This window comes from Heterocephalus glaber, unplaced genomic scaffold (genome assembly GCF_053883595.1).
Source record: "Heterocephalus glaber isolate CG9 unplaced genomic scaffold, H.glaber_assembly_v1.0 deba00000546, whole genome shotgun sequence".
Classification (NCBI taxonomy): domain Eukaryota; kingdom Metazoa; phylum Chordata; class Mammalia; order Rodentia; family Bathyergidae; genus Heterocephalus; species Heterocephalus glaber.
In genome coordinates, this window is record NW_028258147.1 from 43124151 (window position 1) to 43146718 (window position 22568).

A 22568-nucleotide genomic window follows, 5' to 3' on the forward strand; every position below is an offset into this window, starting at 1 on the left:
AGGGCCAGCCTCGGGCTGAGTAGCATCACTCACTCAGAAGTCTTGGTCACAATGCTCACAACTGCACACCAATGAAACCACAGCGACACAAAATATTTCTATAGCACAACATAAACCCTAGAGTCCTTTGAGCTCTAAAGCTCTTGTTTAGAAACAGACTCAAACTTGGTTAAAGTTGAGCATGTGTCAGTCTACCGTCAGTCCTTGGGAAAGCGTCTCCAAACACACAGGAAGTTTATGCTGGTTTATTTTTCATTAGAAGATTGATCATAAAGTATCAGGTGACATTCAGACATAAATACCTAATACACAGCGTCTCCAAGTGTATCATTTTTTCCATCCTCTGAGACAGATTCCCTTTAACATCTCACTCAATTAACCTTATATTCACAAGAAAAGCTTTGTGGTACCTCCTTCATGAAGAGTGTACAGGACGACAAGTTAGCTTATTGACTAAAAAGAACAAGCAAACCTGATTTTGTAAAAAATGTTGTACCAAATGTATCCACTGAATGATCTATATATCTAATCATTTGTTTCCTTGGGGTGGAATCAGGTTTGAAGCCCAGACAATTAAAGTGATTCACATTTAAATAAAAGGTGGCTCGATTGATTTGTAAGGACACAATTTATTTGGTAATAATGACATTCCTTGAGTTGGCCAGGAAGACAAAGGGTGATTCATCTCCGATAACAAAGACAAACGGCCCTTCCCCCTCCACCTCTCCCTTTTCCTCACGGTGAAGGGCCAGGTTGCCCGGAGCCTCTGAGCAGCTTGTCCTCCTGCTGCAGGAGTCTAGGCAAACTTTCAGAAATACGCCCATACAGTCTCGGAAATCCGTCCGTCATCGAAAAGCCTTTAAAACTCACGTGCTATTTTTTCTACTTGGAATTCCACAGGTTGGTATTTAAAACAAAAGCATGTGCTAGAAAAATTACATACCTCACGTAAAGCACCTGAATGCTGGCATTTACAAAGATATAGCTCTGGTTAACATGTTTCTGAGAAAAATGTAAGAGTTTAATAAATGGAAAAAATATCATGATAGCATCATTATTATAATGATATTGCTTATATTTTAAAGCATATTATCCTCAAAATTGGTCCACCATTTTATAAAGATGGGTCACTTTAACTAGGAGTTGAAAATGCAAATATAAGTGGAACAGTGGAGGACTGTATCTAAGTTTAATATAGAATAAGAAAAAGGGGTGTAAAAGCAAACAGATTAATAAAATCAATTTTACCACATGCTTAATTTCTATTTTATGTGATAAAAATAATGGTATTAAACTTATTTTAGAACAAGTTTCCTATTTCCTTTTCATGTGCTTTTAAATACTCTGAGAAAGCGGAAAGTTTGGGGATTTTTAGGTTGTTTGGTTAACATGCAGTATTCCATCATGTCATTTATTCTGCATTGACAGACTTTGGGATGTTGGAGTATTTTACTGTTGCACGCCATGCCTCACTAAACATTTGTAGGTACTTTTCCTGATGTACAGAGGAAAGAATTTCTTTTAAAGTATGACTACAAGTAGAATTGTTAGATGGAGGTAGGGCCTGGGGTAGATACCAGTTATCCCAGCTATTACCAAATGGCTCTCCAAAGTGACCATGACATTTATAGTCACCACAGTACAAGGCTTCCTCTCCTTTACCCCATTCCCACAAACATCTGATAATTGTAGACCTACTTATTACCAAATAATATTTTCTTCTTTACGTTGGCAAATAAAATTACACTATTTCTATGAATTATCAGTGAGGTAAAATAATCTTCACACATTTATTGATATTTTAGTTCTCCTATTTTGTGAATTCTTTGATTTTATCCCTTCCTATCAGGAGTTTTACATTTTTCCTTATTGATTTTTACTAGCCATTTATACATTTTGGATTCTGAGATTGTATACACACACATACACACATACACATGCACACACATGCGTATGTATATATTAAATCAGGCCAGCACCAGAAAATGTATATAGAAAAACTGCTCTCCGAACATTTTTTTTTATTTCCCCAATATATCATTCTGATTTTTTTACACTTAATTGACTTGAATGACAAATGTTCAGCCTAGAGCCACCATTTAATGGACAATTATGCAACAGCACCTCATTTGCATGTTATTATAACTTAATACAGCTCCATTTAATGAGATTTTTTTTTTTTTTTGGTAACAGGGATCAAACTTGGTAATGAGATATTTTTATTTTTATTTTTTCCCTTAAATTCTTTTATTGGTACATTTTAGGTACACAATACATTTACATTTATCACTGGGTACTTGTACCTGTACATGATGTATCTTGGTTTTCAGGTTTTTTTCTCCCATTACCTGTGCTCCCTTCACCCCTCCACCCTTCCCTATTTACATAGACTTCATTTCCATTTTTTTTTCTTTTTTCATAATTTTTCCTTTCCCTTCTTTCATTTCCCCATCCCCTCCCACCACCCCTACCCCTTTGGACCTTTTCCTATTTCAAAGTATTAATTATTTGTTATTAATCCTTTTAATCCTTATTTACACTTTCAGTTTCTCACACTAGAGAAACTATTCAGTATTTACACATGTGTGTCTTATGTAATTCACTTAAGAGTATGGCTTCGATATGCATCCATTTAGCTATAAATGACTCTAGTTTCTCATTCTTTATGGCTGAGTAGTACTCCATTTTATAAAAAACCACATTTTCTTTATCCAGTTTCCAGTTAATGGGCACTTGGGCTGTTTCCAAGCTTTAGCTATTACAAACTGTACCGCTATAAACATGGGTGCACATATATCACTGTGGAATGATTCTTTTAATTCTTTGGGGAAGATACCCAGCAGGGGAATAGCTGGGTCAAATGGGACCTCCAGACCTAGTTCTTTGAGGTATCTCCACAATGATTTCCAAGGTGGTCCCACCAGTCTGCACTCCCACCAACAATAGAGAAGTGTACCTTTTTCTCCACACCCTGCCAGCATTTGTTATTGGTTGATTTCTTGATAGCAGCCACTCTTTCTGGGGTGAGGTGGAATCTCAGTGTTGTTTTACTTTACATTTTTTGAATGACCAGTGATGTTGAACATTTTTTCATAGGTTTATTTGCTGCTTTTACTTCTTTGTCTGAGAAATGTCTGTTCATTTCAGATGAACAGACATTTTTGAATTGGGTCTTTGAATTTGGGAGGTCTGATTTTTTTAGTTATTTATATATTCTAGATAGTAGACCTTTGTCTGAGGTACAGCTGCTAAAAATGTTTTCCCACATTGTAGGTTATCTCTTAGCTCTGTTGGTGGTTTCTGTTGTAGTGCAGAAGCTTTTTAATGATGAAATCCCAGTTGTTGACGCTTTGTGATAGTTCCCGTGCTACTGAGGCTTTGTTCATAAAGTCTTTTCCTATGCCAATATCTTCAAGAGTTCTACCTAACTTATCTTCCAGCAAGTTTAGTGTTTCTGTCTTAATATTTACATCTTTAATCCACTTCGATCTTAGTTTAGTGCATGGGGATAGTTATGGGTCTAGTTTTCATCTTTTGCAGGTTGAAATCCAGTTTTTCCAACACCATTTATTAAATAGGCTATCTTTCCTCCAATGAGGATGGTTGGCTCCTTTGTCAAAGATGAGGTGGCTGAGTATGTCTGGAGTTGTTTCTGCATCTTCTAATCTATTCCACTGATCCTCAGGTCTGTTTCTTTGCCAGTACCATGCTGTTTTTAATCACAGTAGCTGTGTAGTATAGCTTCAAGTTAGGTATTGTGATACCCCCAGCCATGTTTCTGTTGCCTAGAATTGCTTTTGGTTTTCTAGGTCTATTCTGGTTCCAAATGAATTTTCGGATTGTTTTCTCTAGTTCTGTGAAGTACATTGTTGGAATTTCAATCAGCATTGCATTGAATCTATATAGCAGTTTCGGAAGATTGGCCATTTTCACTATATTGTTCCTTCCTACCCAGGAACGAGGAATATCTTTCCATTTTCTTATATCCTCCTCAATCTCCTTTTTCAGAGTGCTGTAGTTTTCAGTGTAGAGATCTTTTGCTTCCTTTGTTAGATTGATTCCTAGATATTTCATTTTTTTGGATGCTATTGTAAAAGGAATTGTTTCTCTAATTTCTCTCGCAGTGAGTCTGCTATTTGTGTATAATAAGGCTATTGTTTTTTGAGTGTTGACCTTATATCCAGCTACTCTACTGAATCTGCCAATTAAGCGTAGAAGTCTTTTGGCTGAGTTTTTGGGTCTTCTATGTAAAGTATCATGTCATCAGCAAATAATGATAGTTTAACTTCTTCCTTTCCTATCTTTATTCCTTTTATTTCTTTTTCTTTTCTAATTGCTATGGTTGATGTTTCCAGAACTATATTGAACAGGAGTGGTGATAGTAGGCATCCTTGTCTTGTTCCTGATTTTACCGTGAAAGTTTTCAGTTTTTGACCATTTAGTATGATGTTGGTTGTTGGTTTTTCATAAATAGCCTTAATCAGGTTGAGATAAAGACCTTCTATTCCAATTTTCCATAGGGTTTTTATCATGAACGGGTGTTGGATTTTGTCAAATGCCTTGAGATGATCATATGTTTTTTGTCCTTGGCTCTGTTAATATAGTGTATTACATTTATTGACTTATGTATGTCAAACCATCCTTGCATCCCTGGGATAAATCCGACTTGGTCAGGATGTATGATCTTCTTGATGACCCTCTGTATTCTGTTTGCCAGTATCTTGTTGAGGATTTTTGCATCTATGTTCATTAGGGAGATTGGCCTGTAGTTCTCTTTTTGGGTTGGATCTTTCCTTGGGTTTGGAATCAAAGTATCACTTGCTTCCAGGAATGAATTTGGAAGCCTTGCTTCCCTTTCAATTTCCTTGATGAGTTTAAAGAGTAATGGCAATAGTTTAATGAGATATTTTTAAAATTTTCCATGCAGTATTTAAAAATATGCTAGAATTTTTTCTTTCAAATATTATCATCTCATTTAACAGTGAAGTAAGGTAAGGTTCAGGAAGGAAAATCACTTTCTGAAGGGCACAGGAGAGGAGGGCAGAGTAGAGCTCACAGACAGTTCAGCAGACTGCAATCCTATGTGTGCAACTTGCATTACGGCGACTGTCAAGTCAACAAACATTGACCCTGAGGTCATCTGAAGTGCTGCAGTAAACTGACAACTTGGAGTTCCACAGACTGGGACATCTAGGGCATCTTTCCCTAAAATTTGGAGCAGGTTGCTCAGTGGCCATGTGCCTCGAGGTTGCCAAACCTCCTGGGCTGCACTGTTTCAACAAAGCACTTTGCTTTGCTTCCACTTGACTTCAAGAATTTCATTTGCTTGCATCTAGTATCAGTGGCAAGTTCTTCATGATTAAACAGGTGCAACCTGGCACAAGAATAAGCCATTGCTGTGATGAAAATGAGGATCAGTGTCTTGAAATGTGACACAGTGAGGTGTTGGCAGGTGAGGTGTGGAGACTGAGATGTCTTCATCTTACTATTTTTAAGCACTTGGTCTGCAGAACTCTCACATTCTTTCCTCTTGTTCATAGTGTGAAGCTCTTTCTTCCCCTACAGAATATGTATACTCACTGGTTCCCTCTGCCCTGAAACTAGTCTACCAGTCTTTGCTTGGATGCTTCTTTAGGCTTTGAGCCAAACAAGGGTGGATGTTGAATGCCCCTCCAAGGGTCATTTGTTCAAGACTTGGTCCTCAGGGTGGAATTATTGGGGGGTAGAATCTGTAGAAGGTGAAGCAGAGTGAGAGGACTGTAGGTCCTGAGGAGACTTACAGGACCCCATTCTCTTCCTGTCTCTGCTTCTTGGCTCATGACATAGCAGTTTAGCACATGCTCCTTCTGCAGGGTTTTACCCTTGCCAGAGACCCAGGTGATAGGGTTGCACCATCTTGGATGAGAACCTTCAAAATTGTGAACTTAACAAACCTTTTCTCTTTGTAAGTCAGTTCAGATATTCTGCTGTAGTAATTCAAAGCTAACTAATGTAAGAGACACTCAGAAACTTTTCCTTAGTCCCTATATAACGAGTCCCCTCAGTTATGCCCTATCAATCACATCCCCTAATTTGTTTTTTTTCCTGCTGGTTAGCTCAATCAGAAATTATCTGTTCATTTTCCAGAAGCTGGAGAGTCTTGCTGTTTTTTGCTAAGTGCCCAGCACCTAGAACCTAGAAAATGGTGGTAGCTCAGTAAAAATAGGTTAAACAACTCTTTAAATGAACTATCTTTAACCAAGATACAGAGATGATCCAAGAACCCTTTTCAGCCATATTTCCCAGATAGAGATTAGCAATGAAAACAGGTGACTGGCTAGATTTTGGGGGGATTCTAAACCACTGGCCAGTAAATACTAGCTCCAGGGGCCACAGAAATCTGAGAATTTCCAGCCCCTGCCCTCATATCTCAGCTCAGATGAGTCTTACAAGCAGAACAAGGGCTATTCAGACACTCCTCTCTGCTTCTTTGGTGTGCATTCTGGGCCCTGTAAAGCTATCCTGGGTTTTGTCAGGTCAACAAAAAGTAAACATTTTCAGCACCTGAATGCTGGTGAGAGCTAGGGAGAGATCAAATGGCGGTGTTTGTGAGTAAACTCAGCCTCCATGAAGCAGCAGACTGGAGCCACGCTCTCTGCTGAGCCCAGCCGATTAGCGCCACGTGGCTAGGGCTGAGTTCCCCTGGCAGCTTGGTAACATCCGGGGAGAATGTGCAGCTCACAGCAATCAACACTGATGGCAAATCAAGTGTCAAATGTGTTCCCCAAAGCTTACAAATATCCCTCTGCCCATACATAGAGATGCCAGTGGATCATACAAGTGTGAGAACACAAGACAGGTAGAGGAAGATGTGTGTGAAATCAAGAAAGATGATCATAAAGAAAAACGAAACTTTGGTAGTCTTGAGCTCACATGTACAAAACATTGGGCCAGAGATTTAGCTCAGTGGTACCAAGACTGCCTTGCAAGTACAAGGTCCTGAGTTTGATCCCAGTACCAGAAAAACAAAACAAAAAGAAAAAATTGCACTTCTCCGTAGATAAAAATTAGCAATGAAATTTACTAAAACATGTGACAGTTTCTTATTTACACCAGCAACAGAAAAATGTTCTGGCAGCTGTGTGAAAACTTAAAGTGCAATACTCCCTGAAGCTCACATAGAGCCCAATCTTGGTTTTGGTGTGGCAGCTAAGCCCTCCAAGATTCTCATTCCCTCTTGGCCAATGGGAGAAAATATTAGGGCCTGCCCAAACAGGCCTTGACAAGGCACTTCTGTTTAGTTTCTAGCATGATTAATCTAATTTGTTTTAGGTTCTGGGAAACTAGCTGTACTACAGAGTAGCTTTCTGGAAACTTATGAAAACTTACATCCAAAAATTCTTGGGCAAATTAGACATTAAGGGGCCAATTGCATATGCTTCAAATCAACAAGCTGCTACCTAGGTGAAAGTGATCTCTTCAGAAAGTGTCTAGAAATGCAGAATGATTTATGCTTGTGGAACCTATAGTCTGTATTATCTTTCAGCTTTCTTACTCAGGCTCACTTTTAAATGATCGCTGGACTCTCCATTAAGAAAAGTACCAGATCTGTCATCAGAAGGTGTTGCCAGATGTCACCCACATCTGCTGATGTTTTAGCATGTAAGGAGAGTGAGGACATTTCCTTCTTAAAGCAGGGAGACTTCTGTCTATGACCCAGCCCTGAGTGGGAGCATCCTGCCTCACTATGGGGAAGTGGAGTGTTGAAAGGGAGCAGAGCTCTGAACAGAGAAAGTGGACTCCCAGGTAGAGTAAGCACATTCCCTAGAGAAATGTAGTTGAATGAGAGTGTCAGTTGAGACATCCTGTCTTCTACTTTCTGGCTCTTCCCCATCTCAACTCTGTGGCTCTGCTTGAATCTGTTCAGATAGCCTCAATTTTGCAAATCTGGAAGCCACCTCTGGAGGTCAATTTTCAGAAAGTTTTTGAGTTCAAGACCTCAGGTTCCATCCCTGCCTTCCAAAATCCAGAAAATGATTTTTTTGAAGGATTTATTTCTATCTTTTAGGAGTGGTTTGTAAACTCCAACCAAACTTGTAAAAATACCACAGCCTAACACATTCTCCATTAACCCTGTATGTGGAAATAATCTAGGCTTTTCAGATGATTGGGAGGAGTTGTCCCAGGGTAAGAGATGGTGTCTATTAGGCGTGATTCCATAGCTTTGCTCCCAAGATGATTTTACCTTTAAATAGAATCAAAGTTTATGGCATAATCTTGCTAGGAATACAGTAAACATAGCTGTTCTTTTCTCAAAACAACTTTCTTTTATTTCATAAAGAGCACAATTTAATCTTCTTTCTTTTCTATGAAATAATTCAAAATAGAAATTTTTTTTTTTTCGTACCAGGGATTGAACTCAGGACCTTGCACTTGCGAGGCAGGTGTTGGAACCACTGAGTTAAATTTCTGGCCCGAGAAATCTTTTAACAATGGAATTTTTTAAGAAAAAAAGATCTCATCACCTCTCCATGCCCCAAAATGGAAGTGTTTAAAAAAATACTTGACAATATTGATACATAACATGGTGCATCACTCGAAGAGATAGCATTGCTATATAAATAGATTGTATTAGTTACTTTTCTCTCATTGCTGAGATAAAATACCAGATACCCAAAGTTAAGGGGGAAAAAGTTTATTTAGATCACAGGTGGTAGAGCTTTCAGTCCATAATCGGCTGGCTCCAAGGCAGAGTGGCATGGTAGACAGTCATCCCAGAAGAGAAAGATTAATGGTGGGCAGAAGATAGCAAAGTAACAAGGACAATCACAGCTCTTTCTATACCTTATATCTTATCCAGACTCCTTAGGGCAGATAGCACTCACACCCTTAATCTTATTGCCCTTGATCCTAGCATTGCATGATGAATCAAATCCAATGTCACACACTTCAGATAAAGCCATCTCTGAAAAAGCCACCTATGACTGTATGAGGCTTTGGGGGAACATCTAGACACAAGCCATAACATAGATCATCACAGTGGCTTTTATCCAGAGGATCTTGCATTAAATAACATCATTTGTCTTCAAGATCTATTAGTTTTGGGCCAGGGATTTAGCTCAGTGGTTTCGCTGCCTGCTGTGCAAGCACAAGGACCTGAGTTCGATCCCTGGTACACACACACACACACACACACACACACACACGAAGCTGAGAGAATGCAGGTGCTCAAGGAAAAATTTAAAAAAACTCTTACAAGATCTATTAGTTTATTCGTGTAAATTAATACTTTCCATGGGCTCCAGTCTCTGGTCAATCTTTTGGAAATCTACTGAAATATTTGGGAAAATTATTTGAATAATAAATCAAATGTTGGTTATCAATCTGTGACCAACATGGAATTTGTGAATGGAAAATTTGAAAAAGAGAAACATGTCTGCATAAGTTTATTCTAAACACAGCCATGAGAAGAACACTTATCCATTGGGACCATTAGGGTCATCAAAGCCATGCAGCTTTCTGTGGCCCTCAGTGCTAGATGGTCATTCCAGTGGGCAGAATTGGTTTTCAAAGAGTGGTCCTTCTCAACTATGTCAGGACTAAGGCAGAAGATGACCAGGTCCAGTTTAACCTGCAGAATCACTGTTTGAGCATTTAGAAAAGTACAGTACTTCTATCACTATTTCTGTCAATTGAAGGACATTGGTTCATTCAACTAAGAAATGGGTGTGACTTTAGCCTTTTCTGAAAGATCTGAAGGTAATAAGCCATGTATTATATCACATGCATACTAAGTTGAGGTTATACAATTTCAATAGACAAGTTTATGATACTGACTTGCTGGCTTTATTCCTGTAATATATATATAGTATGATTTTCTTGACAGAAAAAACACACCTATTGTGTTAGTTTTTCATTGCTGTGACAAAATACCTGAGAAAAATCAGTTGAAGGAGGGAAGATTTATTTTGCCTCACAGTTTCAGAGGCTTTAGTCCATGGCCCACAGGCTCCATTGCTTTTAGACCTAAGGTAAGGCAGAAAAATTATGGTGGTGTCTCATGATAGCCAAGAAGCAGAGTAAGAAAGCCAGAGAGGAAAGGACTGGGTATAAGATGCAGTCCCCAGGGGCTCAACCACAAGGATCCCAAGGGAGTGCCTTCAGCTGAGTCTCACTTAGGTTTCCACCATTTTCCATAGCCCATCAAATGACCAGCCCATCAGGGGATAAACCCCTTGGATGAGGTTGGAGTCTTCAGGATGTAATTTCTCCCAAAAGCTCCACCTGTGAACATAGCTGCTTTGGGGACTGATCTTTCAACATGTGAACTGTTGCAGGCATTCCAGATCCAAACCATAACACTTGTCTAGTGAATTAGTTAAGATGTAATAACTTAGAATTTGAGAGGAAATGCTAATATGGTAACTGAAGTTGTTTGAAATGAAGAAACCACAGTAATCTCATTCTAAAGAGCTTATTTGCAAGAGAATATTTATGAATGTGTATGTTGAGAGAGCTTTAATTGCTTTCCTTCACTAGGATGTAAGCTTCATGGTACAGGAATCTTAATCTCTCGTTTTTGTTTTTCTCCTGTTGTTTTCTCCGAATCTGCATCAGTGCTTGGCATATAGTAGGCACACAATAAACACTTGGTAAGTGGATGAATGAGTGAGCACTCAAGCATGACATTTCTGCTCTCTGTGGTTGACAGGGGGATTCCATTATCACTGTTGAAACACACTGTTGGTGAATTCAGCCTGGCTGGGAGTTCTTCTCCTTGAAAATATGGTGGGAATATTGTAATTCAAGGTGTGTATCCTTTTGGTTACTTTTTTTATTCCAAAGCTATGTTTCCAGGAATGTGGTGAGGTACTTCCTCTCCTCTAGTCATACCCAGTGGGAGCAGATCAGTTTTATGGCACTTTTAAGGAAAGGCAAAATGTATTGTGGTCCTTGAATCTCCCAGGACCACCTACACTAGACAGCAGAATAGCCAAGGGACCAATGCATCTTGATTCAGAAAAAATTCCCAGCAAATATTTCTTGTCTCCAAATAATCTACTGTTTCCTTGTTCGTTTGTTTAATTTTCTCTCTCAATCTCCAGGATGGATAGAGGAAAGAGTGAATGCCATGTGACTGGTTTAATGGGCCTGTATTCATTTGACTAAGACAGAAGGACTCTTACATTCTCCATCTCAAGGCACCAAGAGAAGGCCCTCATGAATGGACTTTCCTGGCGAATCTTGCTTCCCCTGGTGTGGAGGCAAAAGAAAACAGGAAGCCAGTGACAGGTTCTCCCTTAGGCCAAGCAAGATGGCAGCTTGGGGCAGAAAGAAGTGCTCAACATACACTCACTAGGGGGGCCTTGGCTCACAGCATTCTGTGAATGAAATACACCTTTCACCATCTCTCATCAGGGATCTGAGTACACCCAGGTAGAGAGGCAAAACTGATTTGCCGCAGCTTTCCTCTTAAATTACGGAGGGAGATGGGACCAGACCAAGGACTCTCTTGATTGGATCTCACATCTGCCTTAATATAGAGCCCGTGTGTTAACTGATGCTGCCCAATGTTTGCTGAATGTACAGTTACTAACTAATCCTGGTTTGCTTAGGATTTCTCTATTTTAGCAGCAGAATTCTCAAGTCTGAGGAAAACTCTCCGTCTATCCCAGTCAAATGGGCTGTAGCAACATCATGGTGACTTGCAACATCACAGTTGTATGTGTGAACTTGCAGGATTCTGAGTTAAGGTTGGGCTACCTCTTGCAAATCTATGAAGCCTGCCAAAATGTCTGCCATATGTCTTACCCACCTGGGCGCATAGGGTTTTCAAAAGAACAAACAAAAAATTTCCATTAAAAATCAATATATTGGGCAGGGGATTTAGCTCAGTGGTTCCACCACCTGCCTCACAAGTCCAAGGACCCGAGTTCGATCCCTGGTATCAAAAACAAAAACAAAAACAATATATTGATTGGACTGTTTGATAAAAAAACTTATTTTTTCAAATACCTGTCCAAATAATCTGGTAACATGAAACATTAAAAGAACTATTTTGTTCCAGTAAAGGACAAAATAAAGTAAGAAGAATGACAAATGATTTTGATTGCAGAGGCTCACAATGGCTTTCCTTCCCCCCTAGTTATTTGCCACATGACTTATTGCAAACGTACAACAAAAGCAGTCAAGGCTGTAAGCCAGAATTTTAGTATGAAAAGATAATTTCAAAAGAAAGAAATATGAGGGAAAATAGATGATCAAAAATTTCCCTAGGGATTTAGCTCAGTGGTTCTGCCACCTGCCCCCGCAAGTGCAAATACCAGAGTTCGATCCCCGGTACCAAAAAAAAAAAAAAAAAAAATTCCTTACTCCTTTCAAAAGCAAGAATCAAATATGTGTCAAAAGAGATATCCCACCATTGAGTAATTCTGTTATAAACATAGTTTGCATTTTCAGAAATTCCCCGGGTGAAATACCATGGAGAAGAAAGCACACTTTACAGTCCTAAACATATTTAATATACTGTTTTTACAACAGCTGTTGCTTTCACAGAACTTTAACCCTGCTGTGTAAATGCATCAGCAGGAAAACACCCAGGTTGCCATGGAGACAACCTTAGCGCAAGGCCGCTGGCTCCGCGGAAGGGTGTCAGCTTTCAGCCTCCTGCATTCCAGGCCGGCATCAACCCCAGGCTACGATTCAGGCTTCATTAGAGGCCCTGATGAAGGACAGTAAAGGAATCTGGGGCAATTACTGGGACCATAAGACCTTTTTCCATCAACACACCTGATGGGAGGACTACAAATTAATTCCAGAGGGAATGATGGTATTAATCAACATTTTCTGGTCTCTTCCTTAAAGAACCCCTGACAAACCCCACTGCCTTTTCCTAACCACTTTTAGGCACATCCATTGTCTGAGCAGGGAGAGCTGACATTGGGAAGAGTATTTAGTGTCATGTGACCTGTGCTACAAACGTAAGGGCACATCTTTGGTGTTGCTCAGAGTTGGTGAAATTTGCATTGCTCCTTGAAGGATATAAAACCATGGTGGCAGAGAATCCTGCAGGCTAGTAAGCATTTTCTTTAAAAAAAATAAAAGAGAATATTTAAATGAAAATGAAGTGGCACAGAAAATAATGAATCAGAAAAGTAAAATTGTTGATTATATGTTTCTCCTTGTAATAAACTTCAGAAAACGGAACAAAATGAATTTTTAGCCAGGCTAACCACTTTAAAGAGCAAATCACAACACAATATTTCCAAAACATCTATGTTTTATGGTATCCCAGGCACTCGAGAGTTGTCCTTATGTTATTCTTGATAAATTCTTAAATTGTATCATAGGAAGATTTCCAACTGAGTTTACTTTATAAAACTTTTACATATATGTGATTTCTCCTTGATTATAAAGGAGACTTAGCAAAATTGTTCTTAGTGAAATGATCTGAAATTAGAGACACAGAATGAGTTCAGTATTTTAATCATCATGTCTTTATGAGGTGGCGGTGCTAGCAGAGAAAGAACAGAGGGGAGGAATTCAAAAGTCCATGCCACATCATTTTTAGAAATATGACTGACTTAGGCTAGTAATCAGGTTACAGATGGGGGTGCAGAATACAAAGAAACCCGAAATGTGTGACAGCTTAATAAACAGTTTAAAGGAGAAAAAAGAGCTGACTTTCATTTGTCCTCTCATGGTTTCCTTCCTGAAACCCTTATTTACTAACCCAACCACAATTTACTAAGCATATATTATGTGCCAGACCCTGTGCATGGTGTATAAGAGAAAGTCAGTGGTGTGCGTTTGGTTGCCCTGGACCTTATATTTTTCTGAGCTGTTCTTTGGCACGTATACATTTTCTCATTTTATGATATTTTGACCTCAGTATCCTATATTTAAAATTCCTTGAGGGCACAAAGTATGCAACTAAAACAAGTCGTTTGTTAAAATAAAGTCTCTGTGCTAAATGAAACTGCCATCAGAAAGAACTTACAGGGCGTTCAAGGTTCCTGACATCCCAGTTTTGATCTGTTTTGACCAGTAGATTTATGTTCTCTTTAGGTTCACTTTTTGTTTTCATCAGATTTGGCCCAGAAGTCAGGATTTGGTGATTGTATTAACAAAAATCAATGGGAAAAAAATGCATCACTATTAAGGTTTCTTTTTTAAACCCTGTGACCCAAGTGCTGTTCCACACAAGGAGTTTCAACAATCATCAGCAGCATAAATACTGCTTTGAAGCATTAAACAAATGTGTTGCTTGTCCTACTTCAGACAGCTCCGTTGTGGCTCTGTGCTCACTTCCTCTGGAGAGAGGAGTCACGGGGCTGTGCCAGGGAAAGAGCTGCTTTCTGTTGTCAGCTTCCAGAATCCTGACCTCCTGGGTGGCACGGGGAGCACAGACCTGTGAGCAGAGGCTGCAGGGCCTCACAGAGACATCCAGGGCTCCCCAGTGTGAAGGCAGGCAGTGGGGTCAGGTGGAGGGGAAGAGGGGCCACCAGGGAGGGCGGGGCTGAGAGAGGAGCAGCTGCTGTGATGCGGATTGTGAGGAGAGGAGCCAGGAGCATTGCCAGAAACAAGTGGCCAGGAGCGGCACGAGGTCCGTGCCCAGGTGCCCGGTGGGACAGAGAGAGCAAATGACCGGGACGTTACCCACTGGCCTTTAGGAAGGTGGCACCCATTGGAGCTCCCAGATTTTCTTTTTCACCATCTAAGCTACTGTTCAGGGAAGACTCAGTCCTGCTGCAGTAACGAGCAGCTCCAGTTTCACTTTGCCACTTCCTCATAGTGCCAGTTTCCTTCGTGTCATTTTCCACGGATTTCAGTTACCTGTGGTGAAGCACAGTCTGAAAATGGTTAATGGAAAATTCTAGAAACAAATAATCGCTACGTTCTAACCCGTGTGCTGCTCTGTAACCCTGCCCAGGGTTGTGGATAGTCCCCCTGTGCCACATATCCAGGCTGCATCTGGTACCTGCGTGTAGGTCTCTTGATGTCCATCTTGGTAACCACATTGATCACCCTGGTATCACAGTGCTCGTGTTCCGGTGAGCCAGTGTTACTTAGGAGTGGCCCCACAGTGTCAGAATGTGATATTAGCAATGTGGGTGTACCAGAGAGGAGCTGGAAAGTGCTTCCTTTGAGTGAGAGAAGAAAAACTTATGTTTGATATGTATGAGCAGGTAAAAGATCCATCGTGTGTGTGTGTGGTTTGATAACATCTGAAGTTTCAGGCATCCGTGGGGTCTTGGAATACATCCCTGTGTATTATGGAGACTACTATACTTGTCTTTTGGGCATTGATGGGCACACTACTCCATTGTCCTCATCATCCTTTCTCGTGTGACCCTGTGGTGATGCTGTGGTCACATCTGGGTCCAGTCTGGGTGAGGTGGTGTGAGGTGTCGGGGAGGGAACCTTGCCTGGAGGTTGGAGAACCAGCCTGAGATGCACCTGCCCCAGGCCGTTGTGTCAACCTGCAATGGCAGTCTCGCTAGGGCCAAGCAAGTTTGCATCCTAGAGCAAAAGTTACCATGTTTGACCATCTACTCAATTGAATTAGTTTCCAATAAACCAGAAAAATATAATTACTATTCTTATCTGAGAAGTAACAAAAGTCAAAGTTGCCTGAAACTATGAAAGTGGACACACTGTCTGGGACTAGTCATCAATCTTCACGATGTCCAGTTCTTTAAAAAACATATATAGTTTAGGAAAATAAACAGGCTTATTACTTTCAGTCACAAAGAATTTTCTGCCGTGATGATAAGCAGTTTGGTTTTTGACTTATCTCAGCATCACTGAGATAGTGTGAACCTTGTCAGTGTGACTTTTGAGATCAATACATAGGTTTAATATTTTTTGGCTGCTGACTATGTTGTTTTTCACATTCATACTTTTAGGATAGAATATTAAAAGGTGGAAGGCAATCACCCTCCAGTGGTTTACTAATCGGATATACAGGAAGACACTTTCGGTAGCTCGCTTGACTTGTTTTTGTTATGTAGTCATGCTGATTATTTCTGTGAATCATTTATTACACCAATCCTTTAATATTTTTCTTATTTAGGGCTGGGGATTTAGCTCAGTGGTTCCGCCACCTGCCTCATAAGCACAAGGTCCTGAGTTTGATCCCCAGTACAAAAATTTTTTTTTTCTTATTTATTTGTAAGAGCTTTTATTACATGAAAGATAATGATCTCATTGTTACTGATGCAGGTTACCAGAATCAGGGGTTAGGTAAGTATCATAAATTCCTGTTAATTGTTAACACAGGTAAAATACGACATTTAAAGTTCAAGACTATTGTATGGGAGAGCCTGCACCAGCAACTGCATCAGAATGTCCTGCTCGGAATCACCCTGTTTATCTGCTGGACATGCACTCTATCTGTCCCTGAAGTCAGTCTCAAACCACTCTCCTTTTCTGGTCAGGCTGCCTCCCTTCTTCTGGGAAGCCTTTCCAGTTCAGCACATCGGTGATCCCGCAATGTTTCTGCAGCACTTTTGGCCTACAGTGCTCCACTCTGGGGACTGGTCACATCCCCTTGCACATGAATTAAAATGCCTTCTGCATTCACATTTCCACCTAGGGTTCTAGGCTCATGCTGCCTACATGGTCATCATATACCGTGACATACCTGTCTGCATGCCGGGTGACCATAAATGAGCTAAGCTCAAAAGTTGTGTTTGGTTTTCCTCCATAATCGCTGCACATGGACATGTCCAGTGCTTGTCTATGTATTGGATGGAGGTTGTGAAAAGTGGCAAAGGACCACCTGGTAAAAAGCTTCCGCTTGTCACCGAAGAGTCCTGCTCAGGTTCCGCATAAGGGATGGCATCCAGAGGCCTTTGGTTTCTGTAGAGCAGTTGCAGAGAGCAATAAGAACAGCAGAGAGCTAGAGCAATCCCTGTCATGTTTCTGTCAGTTTGGAATAATACTCTAAAGCCATTTGGTAATTAGTTTACCTATTAAGGGAAGAATAAGGTCACACAATTTAAAAAAATAGTATTGAACATACTGTTCCTAATATTTCTCTCTTAATAAAATTTCTCTCCTAATAAAATATGATTAAAAGATTCTCATGTGATTAAGCATTTTTTCTAAAGAGATTTTATTCATTGTACTATTAATTTTATTGGACTATGATTATCAAACATTTGAGTTCCTTTCTTTTTTTTGATACTGAAGATTGAACTTGGGTTCTTGTGCTGTGCAGCAGGCGGCGAAACCACCAAGCTAAATCCCTGGCCCTTGAGTTCCTTTCAAACCTCCAATATCTTAAACAATCTTATAATGAACTATCTTATTGATATGCCTTTGAGCAACAGTCCTAATTATTTGATAAGTACGAATTCTCAAAAGTGGCGTTTAAGGATCCAAAGGTATGGTGTTCAATTTTCTCCCGGAATGTAGTATCAGGTTACAGTTCCTTCCCATCACTCAATAGGCTTCTAAGGATCATCTTTCCATATCTTAATCAGCATTACATTCTCACTAGGATTTTTGGAGCCAGACTCCAAGTTTTCCATCCTGGATCCTCTAAAGGCAGGTACCATGACCTGGCTCTATGACCTCACACACAGTGCTCTCTGGCTCCAGTTCTCTCATCTGGGAAATGGGGATAGAGTTCTCCATTACAGGTGGTTGTGCCTTCCCCTCCTCACTGGGTACCCAGGCTTTGGGTACTTTCCATAACTTACCTGCCCTCCCTATCATAAAATAATGTGGCTTCCACGCCTTTGCCTTTGGTCCATTACGCGTTCAACAACTGCTTACATGGTGTTATTTGAGGTCACTTGCAGAACTGTGCAAAAATCTCTTCTGCTGAAATTTCATAGAACTTAGAAGTCTAATGTTGGAGATGATGAAGAAAACTATCTCTGTTAAAACACATTGCAAAACATTCCACGGAGCGAACACCTACAGAAACACAATATTCATAGGAGAAGAGGAAATGTAAGAGTAGAACTGATTTAAAGTATTATAATCAAGATTTTTAGATTTGGGCAGTTGAGAAATATGACTTCAGGTATGGTAATTTTGATAAATTAAATGTGGATTTATATTTTTAAAATAATCTTAAATATCTAAGTCATTCCATGTTTCTAGGCAAATAGAATGGCTCTCTCACCATTCTGAGTGTTAAATCAGACAAACTGAGCATTTGGATGAAAGAATACACTCAAGGAAAAAACAAGCATTTTGCCTATAATTTAAAAAAATATACAATTGGAACTGTTGAAGATTGGAACTGCTGAAAATTGTCTTCCTTGTTTTATATTGGTGAAGACAAAGAATATTTATAAAAGCCCCCAAATGTTTAGCCATAACTTTTTACCCAGAACTTATATATTCCAGAACATTAGAATTAGGAATATAAATTTCTCCTATTTTAGATCTTTCAAGGAACACGTTCTTCTAAATTAGAAAGAAGTGCTATGATAAAAACTAGCATATAGCTGAACAAACTGGTAATTCTGAGACTTATTCACAAGTGCTAAATATTGCGACCTAGAAGGTTACTGAAGCTGTCTTCCAGTTTCCTAACTGTGAAATGGGTTGATGCTCATAATATTGCTATCCTAGTGAGTTCCTTAGTGAGTCTGTACTGTATCTATTTTCACTGACTCTGACACCATTTTTCACATATTTATGTATCTAATATCAAGATACATCTCACAACTGATGGAATCTCATGTTCATTGTGGGTAAGGTAGCATTCTATTTTTCCTATGCCTGAAAGAAACATCAAGCAGAGGACTAATATCTAGAATGTATAAAGAGCTCAAAAATTATATCTCCCAAAATAGAAGACCCAATCAACTTGAAATGAATAGATATTTCTAAGAAGTACAAATAGCCAATAAATAGATAAAGAATGTTCAATGTCACTGGCCATCAGAGAGATGTAAATTAAAACAACACTGAGATTCCATCTCACTCCAGAAAGAATGACTATCTTCACCAAATCAAATAATAACAAATACTGGTGAAGATGTAGGGTACATCATAAACTGGCGGTGTGAATGTAAATTGATGTAACCACAATGGGTATTAGTATGGAGATGATTCTTCAAAAAACTAAACGTAGGAATTCCATTTGACCTAGCTGTTTCCCTTCTAGTTATCTTCCCCCAAAATTTAAAGACATCATATTACAGAGATACATACATACCTCTGTCTCTAGCAGCACAATTCAGAAAAGCTACATATTGGAAGCTGTATGTCCATTAACAGATGAATGGAAAAAGAAAATGTGATATTTACACACAGTAGAGTACTATTCTGCCATAAAGAAAAATAAACTTGAATCATTTGTAGGAAAATGGATGTACTTGAGACCATAATTTTAAGTGAAATAAATTAGACACACAAGCTTAAATATCACATGGTTTCTCTTATGTGAGAAACTGAAAATATAAATAAAGAGCAAAATAAAAGATAGATCATAGGAAGTAGGAAGATTTTTTTCAAATAAAGATCAAGAGATGGACAGAGCAGGAGGAGAAGGAGGGAGAGAGGAGGAAAAAGGGAATTAAGATGTGGTATGTATGTGTGCTGGTTCCCCTCAAGAAATGAATCATTATGTAATGAAAATGTGTTAATAAAAAACAAAAACTGAAAAAAAAGAAACATCAAAAGCTTCTGCAGGGGCCCAAGATTTAGCTTGGTGGTTCTACCTCCTGCCTCGCAAGTGCAAAGTCCTGAGTTCAATCCCCAGTACCAAAAAAAAAAAAAAAAAGAGAGATTTTTGGGGCCAGGGATTTAGCTCAGTGGTTCTGGTGTCTGCCGCGCAAGTGCAAGGACCCGAGTTTGATCCCCGGTACCAAAAAAAAAAGCTTCTGCAACAAAAATAACTGAAAAACAGTTATTAGCACTTAGAAGACAATCCTGGAAACAGGAGTAGTGGAGCATTCTGAATTTCTGGGAACCTATGCCTTGCACAGAAGACGTAGGTGATGGGGTAGAACCAGGTGTGGTTTGCAAAGTCCTGTCAGCAGGAGACAGAAGTAGAACAGCTCTATATAATTCCCAAAGCTAGCTTTGGGGCCCAGCGCCAGTGAGCTATCTTTCTTACAAAGCCTTCTAAAACATGCTGCATATCCAAGTCTCTTGCTGGCACAGAAAAGTGGGAAAAGGTATGGATGACTTAGTCAAAAAATACTTGAGAATCTGGATTTGAAAAAGGTTATTAATATCTTAAACTTTTTATTTTGTCCATTTTTCCTTTTCTATATATGAATAGTGATTGATAATATACCTATATGTTTAATGAAATTAAAAACTGCCTTTTAAAATTTAGGTGGAAAAGAGAACCCATAAGTGGTAAGGGAGCCTTGTAAATAGCCTATTTAATAGACAGTGCTGTTTTTCTCTTGGTGGTCCTTAAAGAAAAGCTGCTTCCTACAATTACTGATGATTTGGTCTTAATGAAACCCAGGTGTTAGCAGTTCAAATATATTGGGTGCATATCAAATGCAACATTAAGTATTTGTTCTTAGTTTTCCTGGGTAACGGGATTACTAATATTTAAATATTTTCCCTGGATCTTTTAAAAAGATGTCTATCTTGATATTTTTCTGTAAAATGTATTTGGAAAGGTCTTGAAATGCTGGTTCTTTTTGTGAGGAGGAAGCATACACAGCCAGTCACGGATAGTCGAGTCCGTGACATAGATGACTGGAGGCCCAGAAAGAGCTGGAGAAAGGCATGGCTTGTCCGCCAGTCTCGACTTCCGGTGGGGGTCACTGGCAGCATTAGTATGCCCTACCAGTCTCTTCAGGCACAAGACAGAGTTCCGCAAGACGGCCTGTCTGTCCTCCTCCACCCCTGCCACTCAGTGTGAGCCTGACCTGATTCCCTCAGTGACTGAGCTGATCCTTCTCCTTGGTCACCATTTTCTTTTCTGGGCCCTGCTCTCCTGAGGCAGTCAGCCCTGAGGAGAGCCGTAAGAGTTTTTATAAATGTTCTACTGCCCACATTGAAGAAGGACAGAGACTGGGTGAAACTATAGTCCTGTGCCACACAAGGAAGAAGCCTGCACAGTAAGGGCACAAAGGGCTCTGGACCAAAGAGAGAAGCACAGAAAACCACAGAGACAGCTGGGATGTAGAACAGATTGGATACTGGTAGTGGAGATACCTTTGATTTCTGGGGAAAACAGAGTAAAAAGGGAGACTAGAGAGTTCTGATGCAGTCTTACTTTAGCACTTCAGTCCGGTGAGGGGGTGCTGATGGAACACCAGAGTAGACCATTTTGATCCTTGGGGGTGTTCAGTTGCTTGACTTTCTCTCTCCTTGGAAGGGGCCGATTCTGAGGTAAGGTGGTGAATGGGTACCGAAATCAAGTAGAGGACTAATAAGCCTCAAGAGTTTTGTTTCTTTGTTTTTGTTTTTGAAACTTCTGTGTTCATTTTGAAACCACCCCTAGGAGCCAGAACACTAAGCAACTTTCCATGTGTACATTACTTGGCCATCAATAATGTGTCAGGGATCCTGCTATGTTTTGGATCTTGACTGTCTCCTAAGGCCCATGTGCTGAGAGCTTGGTCCTTGGCCCATGGTGCTACTGGGAAATGATGGTACCTTTGAGGGGGGCCTAGTGGAAGGAACTTAGGCCACAGATTCATGTCTTTGGAGGGGATATTGGGATCCCAGGCCCTGTTCCTCCTCTGTCTCCTGGCCTTCATGAGATGAATAGGCTTTCTCTGCCTCCTGCCCGTGATCCTGACACGTTCCCAAAAACAACAGGGCCAACTTTCCATGGACTGAAACCTCCTAAACTGCAAGCAGAAATAAACTTCGTTGTTATAGTTGATCATCTCAGATATCTGCCACAGTGACAGAAAGCTGGCTACCACAGACCCCCACCTGTGACTCAGGAGAGTTTAGTGTCCAAGGTTAATGTATTTTGTAGAGCTGGCAGAGCTTCTCTATGGAGAAGGCTATCAGAAAGTGAGTGCATGCAGGGATGAACGAGGGCACGGGTGTCCAGTAGGTGTCCGCCAGGACAGAGGTCTTCCAAGAGTGGAAGCCACATGCTCCCAAGTACCTCAGCATTCTGTGAGCACTGGGACTGAGCACAGCCACAGAGGAAGTTGCAGGGGAACAATAGATGGATTGCAATAAAGTTTCTACCATGTTAATGGGAATGTGGCTCTAGGTAGGAGTTAATTTGAATTTTAGAGAAACAAGTCATATTTCCCTCACACCTGAGTTTAGAAACTAAGGTTCTCATCAGATTTATATATTTTGATCTAGAGAAAGGGGACCTAGGTGAGGCAGAGGTGATGGTGAGAGGCCAGGATAAGAGTTGGTGAACAGGAAATTGTGAAGAGCTTCAAGTAACTGAATGGTTTGTGTGTAGAAGATGGATTTGGCGTGTTTAAAGCAATGTTGTCACAGAATAAAGACATGCATTCAAGTTGTTGGGAATGTCTCACTGCCAAATAATTCTCATTGTGAGCAAACTTCCTGGCATTGGGAAAAAATTGATCATTTATAGGGAGAATGGCAAATCATTAAGATTAGATACCTAGGTTTCCAAAATGCTGAAGAAGAAAGTCTGACATGGGTTTGGA